The sequence below is a fragment of the Rhinopithecus bieti genome, unplaced genomic scaffold (genome assembly GCF_001698545.2).
Source record: "Rhinopithecus bieti isolate Rb0 unplaced genomic scaffold, ASM169854v2 scaffold_5626, whole genome shotgun sequence".
NCBI classification, from domain to species: Eukaryota; Metazoa; Chordata; class Mammalia; order Primates; family Cercopithecidae; genus Rhinopithecus; species Rhinopithecus bieti.
This window is the reverse complement of record NW_016805666.1, coordinates 4,184,441-4,199,453: the sequence shown is the minus strand read 5'-3', so window position 1 is coordinate 4,199,453 and position 15,013 is coordinate 4,184,441. Positions and strand designations below refer to the sequence as shown.

The 15,013-nt window shown below is 40.0% G+C and overlaps 1 protein-coding gene across 1 annotated transcript in view; it reads right to left on the bottom strand.

Annotated features, from left to right (window-relative positions):
* IL1RAP (interleukin 1 receptor accessory protein) overlaps positions 1 to 15,013 on the bottom strand; it is a 189,662-nt gene that overhangs the window by 128,059 nt on the left and 46,590 nt on the right.

Genomic DNA, 15,013 nt, shown 5'->3' with positions numbered 1-15,013 from the left:
AAATCAGAAAGGACCTCAGAAGTCAATAATGTTATTTGGGACACTATTTGGGAAGTAGAAGCCCAGGAAAGAGAGGTGACTTTCATGAGGTCAATAACTCACTAGTGGAAATGTGAGAAGATGGCTTTTGATTCCCCGTTCAGGCCTGTCTACCAACTCTGAAAACTACTAAGAAATATAACTGCCCCCTAAAAATAACATACCATTTGTATCCAGGAAAAAGAGTCATGTCTGAACAGGCAGTGGTCCTATATCAAAAGAAGACAGCTACTTGGGCCCAGAAGCAATGCTCAGGCTGCAAAAGGAGCTGAAGTTGCTGTTCTTTTCCCATGACTTTGTGAAGATTTATGGTGTACATGGGAAATCTTGGCCCAACGTCCTATAGGCAGCACTGGATCGGATGTCTGAGGACTCCTTACAGCTATGAAGTTCTTAACATCTTTATTTCCTGGGAACAGCTGGACTGACCTGACTTAAAATATCTGGTGAATTTCTGAAGTTTTTCTATAAGGCATGAAACTTCATAGTTTGAAATATCCAAACAAGATAGATTTGAGCAAAGCATACTGAGCTGTAACATTACATTAACAAAAAAAAAAAAAAAAAAAAAAATGAAGTGGGTTGGAGATTATGGACGTCTCTGTAAATCCTGAGGGGAAGGATCATCTTATTTAATTGAAAACCACTGTCCATTCTTAGTTGCAGCACTGATCAGTAGAACCCACTGCCAGTTTTTTTATCTTTCTTTTTATTCTTTCAAATCAAAGCTGTTAATCAGCAGCTGGAGACTTCCTATCATTGCAACACTCTTTCCTTCAAGAACCAGGGAACTGTCTCAATCCTGACATTAAATCAAAGGATTATCATATTTGACTAGCAGAGCTTTCAGATGAGTCGTAAGCCAATTAAAAGAAAAGAAAAAAAATAGAAAAAACAACAAAAAAGGAGTTTTTCACTCCTGACATCCTGGTCTGCAAGCGGCTTTCCTTTGAAACAGCAAGAAGAAACGACTCTCAAAGACGCTTTCTCATATGCTGCCAACTGCAAAGGGAGTATTTTTCAGGGGATGCTTGTCTGGTCTGACTCGGACTTGTTTCAGGGTGTGTCATCATTCCTCTAAGAGGTTTGGCCTGGGCAAGACTGCATTCATTAGGAATTATTTCAAAAATCCAGAGCTGGCAGCCAGTGGGAGGTTTTTCTACACGGATGTGCACCTCCCACGTGCTCTGGTCACAGACACGACTGGGCTGGTAAGAGGGCCTGACGGAACCGTGCCAGGCCCAGACACAAGTCTTCCATTCTGACACGGAGTGCTGCCAAGCGGGAAGGAACCACATCCTTCCTCATCCTAAGTCCCCTTCTTAAATCGAGTAGTTGTTCGGACAGGGGAAGCACAGGGGGGAGGGAGGAGGAGACATCACTAGTTGGTGTTAATTATAACAAGGGGAAACCTTTATTCCCAATATAAAGTTTCTAAGTGAATTCAAGACAGAATCTCAAGGCCGGAAAGGCCTTTAAATGTCATTTTGATTCAACCTCCTTTTTCCAATATTCAAATCTCCCTGTGACATCCTTGCCAAGTAGATGTCTAGGCCCCCTTTTAATATCTCTAGTGATGGGGAACTCATTACTAATTTAGTTTTCATACGGCCCTAATTGTCATAAATGTCTCTTTATGTTGATCTGGACCCAAATCCCTTGTCACGTCAACCTGCTTATCCTGGTTGAGGTCTTTCGAGCCATGTTGGACCTGTGCTTCCCTCTTTCTCAGACACCTAGGGGCATTCAGTACAGCGGTCCCAGTATTTCAAAGCAGCATTGCCATAACTTCGTGGAACTCACTTTCAACACTAGGAGACCAGGGCTTTTCGAAAGTATTAGTTCCCCTACGCCCCTCTCCAACCCTCAAAGTGAGGAAAACATACTGAGGAAATGAGAATGTCATTAAAACAGAAGGAACTCTCATGGATTTATGAAGGCATCTCCCACGTGCCCGAGCCGAAAAAGGAAATTGAAAAAGGAAGCAACAAGAGGCCAGAAACGCAAATGGGCTGGCTCAGTCCAAGCTGAGCTTCTAGGGAATTGTCAGACACATCAGAGTAGTAACTAACCACCTGTTACCAGATGTTCAGCTGTAAGTGTAAGCAAGCTGGATAGGAGCCATGGGATACACGGCACGCCTCAGAGCATGGAGGCAAAGCACATGCTTTCATCGTGAGCTTTAGAGTCATATAGACCTGGGCTCAGGTCCTTCCCCACAGCTGTACAAGCTACTTAACCACATTGAGTCTCAATTTCCTTATTGGTGGACAGGGTCAGTAAAGCAACTCACATGGAATTAGATAAGATTATTATCCCAGCACTTTGGGAGGCCCAGGCGGGCGGATCACAAAGTCAGGAAATCGAGACCATCCTGGCTAACACGGTGAAACCCCGTCTCTACTAAAAATTCAAAAAATTAGCCAGGCGTGGGGCGGGCGCCTGTAGTCCCAGCTACTCGGGAGGCTGAGGCAGGAGAATGGCGTGAACCCGGGAGGCGGAGCTTGCAGTGAGCCGAGATCCCGCCACTGCACTCCAGCCTGGGCCACATAGCGAGACTCCGTCTCAAGAAAAAAAAAAAAAAAAAAAAAGATGATATGAGGTAATTTTGTACAGCACCTGGCACACAGTAAGCACTTCCATTTGTTAGCTATTATCCTTTCTCCCCTCATTACTAGAAGACTTGGCTTTGACTCTCCCAAACTTTCCCTACGTACTATACCAAATACTAGGAGGCAGAAAACCCACATATCTGGTAGAAAGCAATGAGGCCAAAACTCATGCGTGAGAACCAAGGCAAGAGAAGCAGCATGATACCAGAACGTGCACTATGCCAGAACTAGAAAACCAGCTACAGATAGGTTTGGCTGACTTTATAAACACAGCATATTCCTCTAAGACCTTTCCGCAAAGCCAGAGGTTTAGCCTTTTTGGCCCCAGCAATCTAGTATTCTTTGAGAACGATTACACGTACTCCATTTAATGGCAGCTGCGAAAGCTTGATTTCTATATGCCTCCTCCTGTTCCCCTAAGTCCATGTCTCAATATCATTAACTACAAAATTCCCCACAGCAAGAAGCTGGGGTAGTCACCCGATTTGATGTGCCCTAGGGATCTCTTTAGGGGGGAAAAATCTGCAAAACCCTGCAAGGGTGCATTGAATAGAGGATATATTATGGTTTCTTAATTCACTTGCTCCTGGCTGTTGAAATCTTAGGTGATTCAGCACTGACTGTAAGTGTGTGTTTTAAATAAGTCAAGACAAGTGAGTAAGTTCAGCTGTGTCCTGACAAGTAGGAAGCCAAGAGATATGGTTGGTTTTTAAACATTCAGGAGTATGTGCCAGGAAGTGCTGACAGGGAAGACTTATGGAATGACCTAATTCAAAGATGTGTAGATTTCCTGAGGGTGTTAAGGTATCCACTCAGGTATGCTTTTGTAAAGAACCCTTTCCTCTTTACCCTATGTTTGGTGTTCTGTGCTTTGATAAAAGGCAGTAAAAATACTTCAGGAAAGTGAGGGAAAAGAACAGCTGAAATTGGAACACCTGGGTTACAAAAAGCCTGTTCTTTGGGTAGAAAGAGATCTTTAAAGTGAGAATGTCCAAAAACGATGGATGGATTTTTTAAAAGTATTATTATTATTATTAGAGACAGGTCCTTGCTCTGTTACTCAGGCTAGAGTACAGTGGCACAGTCCAGACTTATTGTAACCTCAAACTCCCAGACTCAAGGGACCCTCCCACCTCAGTTCCCCGAAGTGCTAAGATTGCAGGTGTGAGCCACAGCACCCAGCCATGAATGGATTTAGAACATGGACACAGCGTGAACAAAGATATGTCCCAAGATTACCAGGCAGTGGTGCACAGAGTGAAATGGGAAGGTGAGCAATAGCATGGTGCCCTTTGAATACACAGAACACCAAAGAGCTCTTGAATCATCAGGGGCTAAGTGGCCACTTGATGGTCATCACCACCTCTGAGCTTCAGTTTTTTCACTTGTAATAATTCAGATAAAACTGACCTTGCAGAGCTGTTATCAAATCAAATGAGATAATGAACATGCAAGTGGTTTGTAAATTGTTGGGCATTTGGATACACATAAGGGAATACTATTGTTACCACTCAGTAAAGCCCCAAAGTCTTAATTTACTACGTAATAAGTATTTGTTTTTATAGGATCTCTCCTCTCAAAATGATACTGACATGATTGCATAAGCCAATTTCATTTAAGCCGATGTTCTAATTGCATATATGCTTCTCCTTGTTCTTCACCTACTAGAAGCAAACTTACCACGGAGTTTTTAAGAAGAGTCATCTAGGCATTCCATAAGAGCATTAGAGTTGACAGTGGCAGCCATAGGTGAAATCACTTTGGCTTGCAATGTACACTAGCATTTTTAATTCCCAGAATGGTCCAGAACATCTTATGATGACTCTGGGTCACCTCCTTAAGTGAGAACAGAAGAAAGTCCTGGGAATGCAAATTTTCCACCTTCATGATTATAATAGAATCCTCATTAGTTGCCCCACTTATTCCCTCTCTAAGCGTTGACACCCAATGCAAGATCTAAAATACAGATCTGATAATGCCCCTCCCTTATGCAAGAATATTCAGTGTGTCTCTGTGTCTTATACGATTAAGTATGAATTTCTTAACAGAGCATTTAATGTCCTCAAGAAACAGTGCCTCCTTGCATTCAATGACGATGTATTCACACATCATCTCCCGGTCAAACTGGGCTCTCTCCAGGGAAGGTTCCTGTTTCCCTCCTTCACCTTATGTTTTCATTATCTTCCCTTTCCTCTAAGACAAAAGTCACTTCTGTTTCTTAACTGTGCCAAAATAGTTAAACTGGAATGATGTTTCCTAGAATTCCTTACTCTCTATGGTTCCAAGTTAGGGCTGCCCATAGAGAACTTTATTTAGAGGGTCTGTCTAGGCCTCTAGGTAGTACTGCAACTCAACATGTTGCTGATCACTGACTCACCTCCTAGATGGGGCAGCAGCCATGCCCACCGCTCTTTCTTTTTCTTTTCTTTTTTTTTTTTTTTGAGTCAGAGTCTCACTCTGTCGCCCAGGCTAGAGTGCAATGGCGCTGCGATCTTCGGCTCATGGCAGCCTCTGCCTCCCGGGTTCAAGCGATTCTCCTGCCTCAGCCTCCCAAGGAGCTGGGACTACAGGCCCCCACCACCACACCCAGCTAATTGCTGTATTTTTAGTAGAGATGCGGTTTCACCATGTTGACCAGGTGGTCTTAATCTCTTGACCTTGTGATCTGCCCACCTCGGCCTCCCAAAGTGCTGGGATTACAGGCGTGAGCCACCACGCCCAGCCATTTTTGTATTTTTAGTAGAGATAGGTTTCACCATGTTGGCCAAGCTGGTCTCTTGACCAGGCTGGTCTCAAACTACTGACCTCATGATCTGCCTGCCTCGGCCCTCCCAAAGTGCCAGGATTACAGGCATGAGCCACTGCACCTGGCTGCCCACTGCTCTTTCAATTCCTGCTAGATCTTCCCTTTAAACTCCTCCAAGCCTGAAGCCAGGCAGATGTGAAATTCCATGGCTAACAGCACCAGTCTCTTCTGCAGAACACCTATATCATCAAACTAGAGACTCAGGGGCTCCAATCCATCCTCTTCCACATCACATCCAGATTTCACTTCTGACTGTCTGCCTACCACAGGCAGAGGCAACAGACTTCAACAGACTTCCTAACCAGTGCCTTCTGAGGATTAACTGTTCTCTGATCTCCCAAATATCCTACCCTAGGCCTTCACTTGCCCAGTTTCTCCCACAATTGTAACTCTCTCTGAGAAATCGCACAATCCATATCATTCACTTGCCCCGATCAGACCATAATTGATTTACCGCTTCTCCTCACCAATCTCTCTCCGTCCGACCTGTCCATCACTTCAAGATCCACTTTAAATACAACTTCCTTCCAAAGCCCTTCCTGAGTGACACAACTGTCTTTCCTTTGAAATACCAAAATGTTTTATTGCCTTATATATCTTTTCAAAGGACATTATGTATTCTCATACTATTTGAAATACTGTATAAATTGTATTATAAACCCCTGTGTATGTTTTATCTTTCATTTGTGTTTGTATATTTGCTTTTTTAATTCTCTGTATCTCACCTTCTGTATCTGTATCTTGCCTACAGAAGTTTCTCAGAAAATGCTTATTGTCCTAAAGAGTAAATGAATTATCCCTACCAAGACTCCCGTTTTATTAACACAGGCAACTGAAACCCAGTGTCACTATGTGTGGTATCACCTCACTTATATGAAGACTGTTTCTATAGCGGCCATAACTTTTAACTTCCTTACCTTGGAAAAGAGTCTCTCTAGTCCACATTCAAAGCTATGTATTCTTATTATATACCCAGTCCAACAAATTCATTACCCAGCTCCCTAGTCTACAGTAAAGCAGAAACTGTCAACTGCATGGGGAATGGAGAGCCAGATGTGCCGAAAGCAACCAGAACTAGCAGACAATCAGAGTGAGAAAGGCCAGCAAATTTATGAAAATCAGACTACACAAATTTAACAGTATATCAGTCTGGGACCATTTAGTATACGAGTAAATGATCTCACCTCAATAAATTCCACAGGAATTACAGTCCACTCCAATTAGCTGTCCTGCATAACTAAGATTAAGTAATGCTCCGTATTTTAGAATAATCTCCTTCTGAAATGATTCTTCAAGCAAAAATGTAAGAAGAAAGGTATATATTGAAACTTGCCATTTAAAAAAATCCTGCAGCAGTTCCCATTCTCAGAGAGAGAAAGATGAAAAGGGAGACGCATTTATTTTCTCATGCATTCATTCAGCAAATACATAGTGAGTGTCAATTCTGAATCAGGCACCATTCTCGTGTGTGTGTGTGTGTGTGTGTGTGTGTGTGTGTGTGTATGTGTGTGTAGACCTTTCCTTACAATAATTTATCAAATAGTGTCAGGAACATCGACACATCTGAACTTTACTTGGAAAATGTAGAAGGAGAAAAGTTACACCTTTTAAACATCCCACAACAAGAACAAAAGCAAAAAAAAAAAAAAGTAAATAAGCACCATATTGGGTCCCTACAAAGAAGCAAACAAATGTAGTCCACAAAATAGAACTCAGCTCCTTGTCACCAGCTTCTTCCAGGTCAAAGTAAACTGTCAACTGGAATGAAGCTTCCTGCCTTCCACGCGCAACCTTTGCCTCATTTCTCTGCCAAACGTGTCTTCACTGCAGGGGAGATCCCTGGAGACTCCAAAGGTGTTGCAACCCTGCACAATTTGCTTTCAAAGAAAAATGTGGCAAAACACAAGACATATTTGATTTTATCACCACAGCCTCGCAAAACACACACAGAGGCAAGCATGTCAAGCATGTGACTTTTTATTTTTATTTTTTAGTTGTAAATTTGGTTTACGACTAAAATTTAAAATTTGTATATGACTGCAGTAAAGATTGAATGAGATAGTGAAACTAAAACACTCAGCACAGCTCCTGGCACAGAAGAGGCGCAGGATCAATATTAGGTCCTAAACCTCCAGCAAGTTCTGTAAATTAACCTCATTAAGTGTTATCTGGGGCAAAACTTTGTCTTCTACTGTTTTTCCCTTGTCATCCAAAATGCTCTGGGATCATCACTGGAATACAAAGTAACTTTCCAGCAAGGTAGGTCCAGGCTGGGGAGATAGATAGGCAAGGTTGGAAGTGCTGCCTGTAGCTATGTCAGATGTATGAAGGAAAAAGGGTGGTCACACAGCACCTTTTGCTCTCATGTTGTTCTCCAGAACTGGCCTTCCTGCCTATAAGAGGGCCTTTCAGAATCCACACTGCATACCCTGCTGAGGGCAGGGTGCCAGAATGAGCCCTGGAACAAAATTAACATCACTGATTATATGATTGAATCTTTGGCTTTGATTTTTAAAAGAAAGTTAATAAAACAAGCACAACTAAAAAACTGCCTGGTACCTAATTATAATCATGTTTAGGGAGGTTATTTTAGTCCAAAAAATAATAAAAACGGTTCAGATAGACTTAGCTCTAATTATGTCCCAGGCACTGTGCTAAGTGCTTTACATGCATACTTCATGTAATCCTCACAACAGCCCTATGTTTGTGACAACAACATAGATGAAGAAACAGGTTTAGAGATGTTAGTAATTTTACCGCATCACAGAGGTAGTGAGTACCTTCTGCCTGGCTAGGTTGTCACAGTCTAAAACCCACGTTTTTATCACTATCTGCTAATGAAATGATACTTGAAAGAATAGGTCCTGGATTAATTCACTGATTCAATACACTTATTGAACTATTCCTTCATATAAGGTACCACAAAGTGAGTGGGACAAATAGAGGTGAATGAATTTGTAGGTTTACTGTTTACAATCAAAGAGCAGAAGAGTATAATGATTAAGCTTGCTCAATTTCCAATATTGACTCTACAACTGATCAACTCTATGACTCCAGGTCTCAGTTTTGTCTTGTGTAAAATGGTGATTATAACTTCACCTGCCGCATACGGTTATTCCGAGACTTCAAAAAGAAATTATTTATAGAAAATTTGAAATCCAGCTTGGCATATGTTATCAAGCTATTTTAAACTCATATTATGAAGAGGCATGTATGAGGTTATATGTGCATGTGCCCAGTAAACACATCACGGAAGAGATGACCTGTAAGCTACTTCTTGAAGAGTTAAACTTGTAGAGTCAGAAAGAAGAAATTGATCTTGTATCGAATTAAATTTGCCTTTCACAGGCTTACTCTTCACTACAACAGATTTCAGAAACTGGTAGCTGACGTTTCATAAGGAAATAGCTCTAGGTTCAATGTTTTTGGAAATTGATTACATAAAACACCTACACAAGAACTGTAAAATTTCCAGCTGAATTGAATTGAGCAATAGTGCATACATTTCCATCCATTACTTAATGCATTTGGAAATAAGAATGGTGTCATTTGAGAAAAAGCAAAGCCACATATACGTATATAGGTTTTCCCTATTTTAGCTGGGTTTTTGTTTTCCCCCTTGAAACGTTTCTAACGGGAACGAGAGGCTACGAATGAAACACCAATGAAACCAAATTGTCTTTCTCATCTGTTCATAACAGCCTACAGGATGAAATCAGAGAGTTGGTCTTCTCATCTTATAAATAAGGTCTTCCATTTTCCCTCACTCTCTTTTCAAGGCTCTAAATATCTTTGACCTGGTCACCATCCTGCTTCTGTCTTTTCAGTGACTTCCTGCTACACTTTGTGTAAAATCCTGACTCCTCACCATAGCCTGCAAGACCAGTCTGACCTAGCCCCCGCCTATCTTAGAACCTTATTTCCAGCTCTTTACTGCCTCTTACTTGGCCCACCACCTCGGTGATGACCTCAGGCCTATCCTGGGTCCTTCTCAGGCTTTTGTCTTAATTCAAATGTCAGTTTCTCGGAGATCGCTTCTCTGACTACTCTACTCAAAAACTGTCCCTCTTCTATGTCCCTCCAATGTCGGCTGCTGTTGTAATCTTAGCCTTTCATTTCTTGTCCTGAAATCACTTGTATTTCTTGTTTGTCTGTTGTCTCTTTACTCGTATGTACATATTTTCGTCTTTCTCCCTATCGCTGTAGCAACCTAACAAGTAAACACTTCAACACCTCTGTTTCCTCAGGTAGCTTTGAAAAACTCCTAAAAATACAGATAAATATATACTTATACTCATTTTTACATACACATATATACATGTACACATGCATATATATGTACGCAGACATAAATTATTACTTCGATATTTAAATATATACTCAACACTTCAAATATACATACTTATACACGTACATATACATATGTATATGTATGTGTGTCTGTATATATGTGTGTGTATCTGAGCACACATTTATGTCAAATTTTATTTCAATATTACATGTATAATTTACTATCTTATCCAGTTCTATCTCTTTCTAGTTCTTGAGGACAAACAATGACACTAACATCTATCCATACACTTCTTTATTTATCATTGCCTCCTTATTGGCCATTTGCTATTTGCTAGAAACTATTCTAGGCACTTGGGATACAGCAATGAGCAAATCAAGTGTCCCTGTCCTTGTGGACTTTATAATCTATTGGAGGTGAAATAAGAAATGAGGAAAGGATTGCCTATGCAATAAATAATGCTGGCATAACTGGCTAGCCATATGAAGAAGATTGAAATCGAACCCCTTCCTTACACCATATATAAAAATTAACTCAAGATGGATTAAAGATTTAAAACCCTGGAAGACAACCTAGGCAATGCCATTCTGGACAGAGGAATGGGCAAAGATTTTTCATAATAAAGACACCAAAAGCAATTGCAACAAAAGCAAATACTGACAAATGAGATCTAATTAAAGAGCTTGTGCACAACAAAAGAAATGATCAACAGAGCAAACAGAAAACCTACAGAATGGGAGAAAAATTTTGCAAACTATGCATCTGACAAAAGTCTAATATCCAGCATCTAGAAGGAACTTAAAACAAATTTACAAGAAAAAACAACAACCCATTTAAAAAAAAAAAAAATGGGCAAAGGACATAAGGGGATGCTTTTCAAAAGACATACATGAAACCAGCAAGCATACGAATAAAAGCCCAACATCACTAATCATTAGAGAAATGCAAATCAAAACTACAATGAGATACCATCACACATCAATCAGAATGGCTACTACTAAAAAGCAAAAAATAACAGATGCTGGCCAGGTTGCAGAGAAAAAGCATCACTATTGGTGGGAGTGCAAATTAGTTCAACCATTGTGGAAGACAATGTGACAATTCCTCAAAGAACTAAAAAGAGAAATACCACTCAACCCAGCAATCTCATTACTGGGTATACACCCAAAGGAATATAAATTACTCTATTATAAAGACACATGCATGTGTATGTTCACTGAGCACTATTCACAATAGCAAAGACATGGAATCAACCTAAATGCCCGTCAGTGGTAGACTGGATAAAGAAAATATGGTACATATACACCATGGAATACTATGCAGCCAGAAAAAGGAATGAGATTATGTCCTTTACAGAAACCTGGAGAGAGCTGGAGACCATTATCCTTAGCAAACTAACAATGGAACAGAAAACCTAATCCTGCATGTTCTCACTTAGAATTGGGCACTAAATGAGAACACACGAACACATAAAGGAAAACAACACACACTGGGGCCCATTGGAGGGTGGCAGGTGGGAGGAGGGAGAGAATCAGGAAAAATTACTAATAGGTACTGGGCTTAATACCTGGGCGATGAAATAATCTGTACAACAAATCCTCATGGTACACGGTTACCTATGTAACAAACCTGCACATGTACCCCTGAACTTAAAATAAAAGTTAAATTTTAAAAATAGACAAAATAATAAAATAATATGTGTAAGCTTATAAGGTAACAAATGCCACAGAATAAAGGAAAAACAAAAGTATGGTAAGAGAGATCGGGATTTCAGAGAGCAAGCAGCCCCATTCTTGCTTCCCCTACCCCAAACCATGCAAATTCAAGCAATCCAAGTAGCCTTCCCTGAGAAGATAGTGAACAAAGACTTTAAGCAAATGAAAGAGTTATCCATGTAGCTATCTAGGACATTCAGTCAGAGAAGAAATAAAATATAAGTTAAACAAAGTCATGAAAGGTATTTCAAAGACTGGCTTTTACAGTAAAACTGTATTTTAGGCACTTCATATCTTATACATATTAAATTACTTCTCCCCACAACTCAATGAATAACATAGAAACGTTAAATAACTTCATTAGGTTTACACTGAGGGAGCAGAATTTGAACCCAAATTCAAACCCCCACAATATCCTGCCTCTCAGTATTGAAAATTCTCATCCAGTGATTCTTAGATTTCAGTACAGAAATCCTAGATATCCGCTGATTTCAGAAGCTATCCACATGATTGTGATGTAAAGGATCCATGCACTGCAATTTATCACTGGTCTAATTTCTCCTACACATGAAAGATTCTGAGATATTTTAAGATAAATATTACATTCATTTCCTATCCTTTGCCATCCCAATTGTTTGCCAAATTGTGGCACATTCTCTTAGACCAGCTGGGGCATCTACTTGATATACTCCCCCTCTCCATCTGAGATTCATCAAATGAGAGAGGCTTTGGGTAAACAGCAGTGCTGAATGAAGAGGAAGGAACGAATATTTACTGAGTGCCTTCTAGGTGCCAGCTATTAAGAGCTAGGGACTTAATATATTTTATCTTACTTGAACCTTACTAATAAATAGAGATAGAGAGAGAGAGAGAGAGAGAATAGGAAGGAAGGAAGAGAAAAGAAGGAAGAGGAATGAAGGGAGGAAGGGAGGGAGGGAGAGAGGGAGGAAGGAAGGAAGGAAGGAAGGAAGGAAGGAAGGAAGGGAGGGAGGGACATGTTTATTACCATTTTACAGTGAGAAAACTAAGTCTGGACAGGCTAAGCATGCAGTATCTAGAATTCAAACCCAGCCCTGATTCTGAAGCCAGCCTACTTCTTACTATCTACTCTCTCCATTCAATCTGCTGCCCCCACCACTGTCTCACTCTGTAATTGGGAAACTGAAGTATAATCTTCCAGAAAAGTGCTATTTAGTGTGTATTACCATTCTCAACTCTCCATCATTTCTATAAACAGAAAGAACTCACATTTTAATGAGAGTCAAGCTTCTTCTGTGGGCACTAAAAGCTCAAAAGAAGACAGCAGAAAATGTGTACTCATAATGCTAGAATCCAAATTAAAGCGAAACATTTTATCCTTTATTTTGTTGTAGAAAACTATGGAGATTAATGGTGATACAAAACTTGCTTTTTTTTTTTTTTAAAGAAAGGTTCTATTTTCATTTCCCAAATATTAAATGCACATGTGCCTAACCGAATCATCTACTTTTTCTTCCCATCCCCAAACCTGGGTCCTGAAGGGGATGGGGCAGATGGGGAATGGTCTGTAGGTTAGGGTAATGTGGTAGAATCATATCCTTAAGGACATAAAGGGGTCTTTATGGAACTGACTCTCAGTGCAGTACTCAGTTGTAATTCTCACTGAGGCCAATGAGATACCTCCTAAGACATTGTTCTACAGTCAGAGATTTATAAAACACTCTACCTTAGACATAGTATTTTCCAAATTCCTCATTTTCAGGGTGAAAGCAAGGAGTCTGGAGAAGGAAAAGCAACTAACCAGGACCACGGTTGATTGAGGGAAAAAAAATCATAATCCTGGAGTTAGAAAACTAGGGTCCAAGTCCCTGTTCTGCTATTTATTAGCTGCTTGGCCATAGTAAATATGTAGCCCCTTTGAGACCCAGGATGTAAAACGTTAGCAACACCGGCCCTGATTACCTCAGAATTATTGTAAAAAGCAAAATGTTATATGTGTATACATTTGTATATACAATAACAAGCATGTTGAAGACTTAAAGTTCTATATAAACAAAAAATGTGTTATTTAAACCTGGACCTTTTTCTAACTTAGTATCCATCTGGGCATGCAATGGAACCATTCTCATTGCTGTTGTTAATTGTAATAAAGGTTAAAATCCTTATGCACAAGGCTCTTAACAAATGTCATGGCATATGATTGACACTTACCAAAAGCCTGACAAGATGGGTTTTAATATCCCCATTTTTACAGATCATAAAAATAAGGCAAAGAGAGACCAAATAATTCGGCCAAAGTCAAACCCAGGCAGGTAAGTCTGACGTCAATGTCCACTATATTAAACAAACACAATTTTAAGTTGCCAGGGCATCTAACCATACTGGCGTTAATAAACTGCTATCAACGAAAGGAACATTTCCAGACATAACGCTTATAAAATGACTGCTTCTCATTTCTGTTGCCATTAGCATTGATTGGCAGAGGAGGAAGCCAGTGTAATCATGAGGACTTTTATGCCAGAAAGGTAGAAATCACAAGCATCTGCTGGATATAAACTAGACATAAAAGGTTACCTGTTCTTATGTTCAACTGATGCCAATTATATCAAATAATAGTTGAACTGATGTAAATTCTTCAATACTTTTAGAAATCTTGAGATCAAAGCTCGTTGCAGCTACCCACTTCAATGGAAACTTCCTACTTTCTCTCTGGCAATTTATGTATGACACTTGACACTGGTCTTGCTGTAAGTATATGCAAAAATGCACTTCAGCATCATCCTTCACTGTGTTTTCTGCAAAACGCCCTTTATGATTAGGACAGAAACGGGTCTTCCCATCACTGAGCCATTAATGTCTAACCTTCTTGGAGCCTGCGACTCCTTATCATTGTCTGATTTTGTGACCACAAAATTAAATGAAATTAAAACTACTTTACTAGTCTGTAGAGGCAAACTTTGACATAACTAATATTATTGATAAAGCATGAGAAATCCAGAAAGTCAATTTTGGACCTACTGACATAATATGAACCCATCATCATATCATTCAATTTTGCACTTTTTACATATGAGTTACTGTGCTAGGCACAGGGCAGAATAAACCATATTCTCAGCTGATATTTTAAGGTAAATATCACATCCATTTCCTATCCTTTACCATCCCAATTGTTTGCCAAACTGTGGCACATTCTCTTCGACCAGCTGGGAGATCTACTCAACATACTCCCCCTCTCCATCTGAGATTCATTAAATGAGTAATGATTTGGGTAAACAGCAGTGCTGAATGATGAGGAAGGAATGAATATTTACCAAGTCCCTTCTAGGTGCCAGCTAGTAAGAGCTAGGGGCTTAAAATGCTTTATCTTTCTTTAATTTCACTAATAAATAGAGCTAGATAGAAAGATGACTGACACACAGATTAGACAGATAGAGTCATTTGTAAGTGTCTCGGCTGATGGCAAGGCTTATTCTGCCCGGTGCCCAATGGAGATGAACAAAAACAAAGGCACAAATTACAAACTCCTGGACCACAGTAAAAAAAAAAAAAAAAAAAAAAAAAAAAAAAAAAA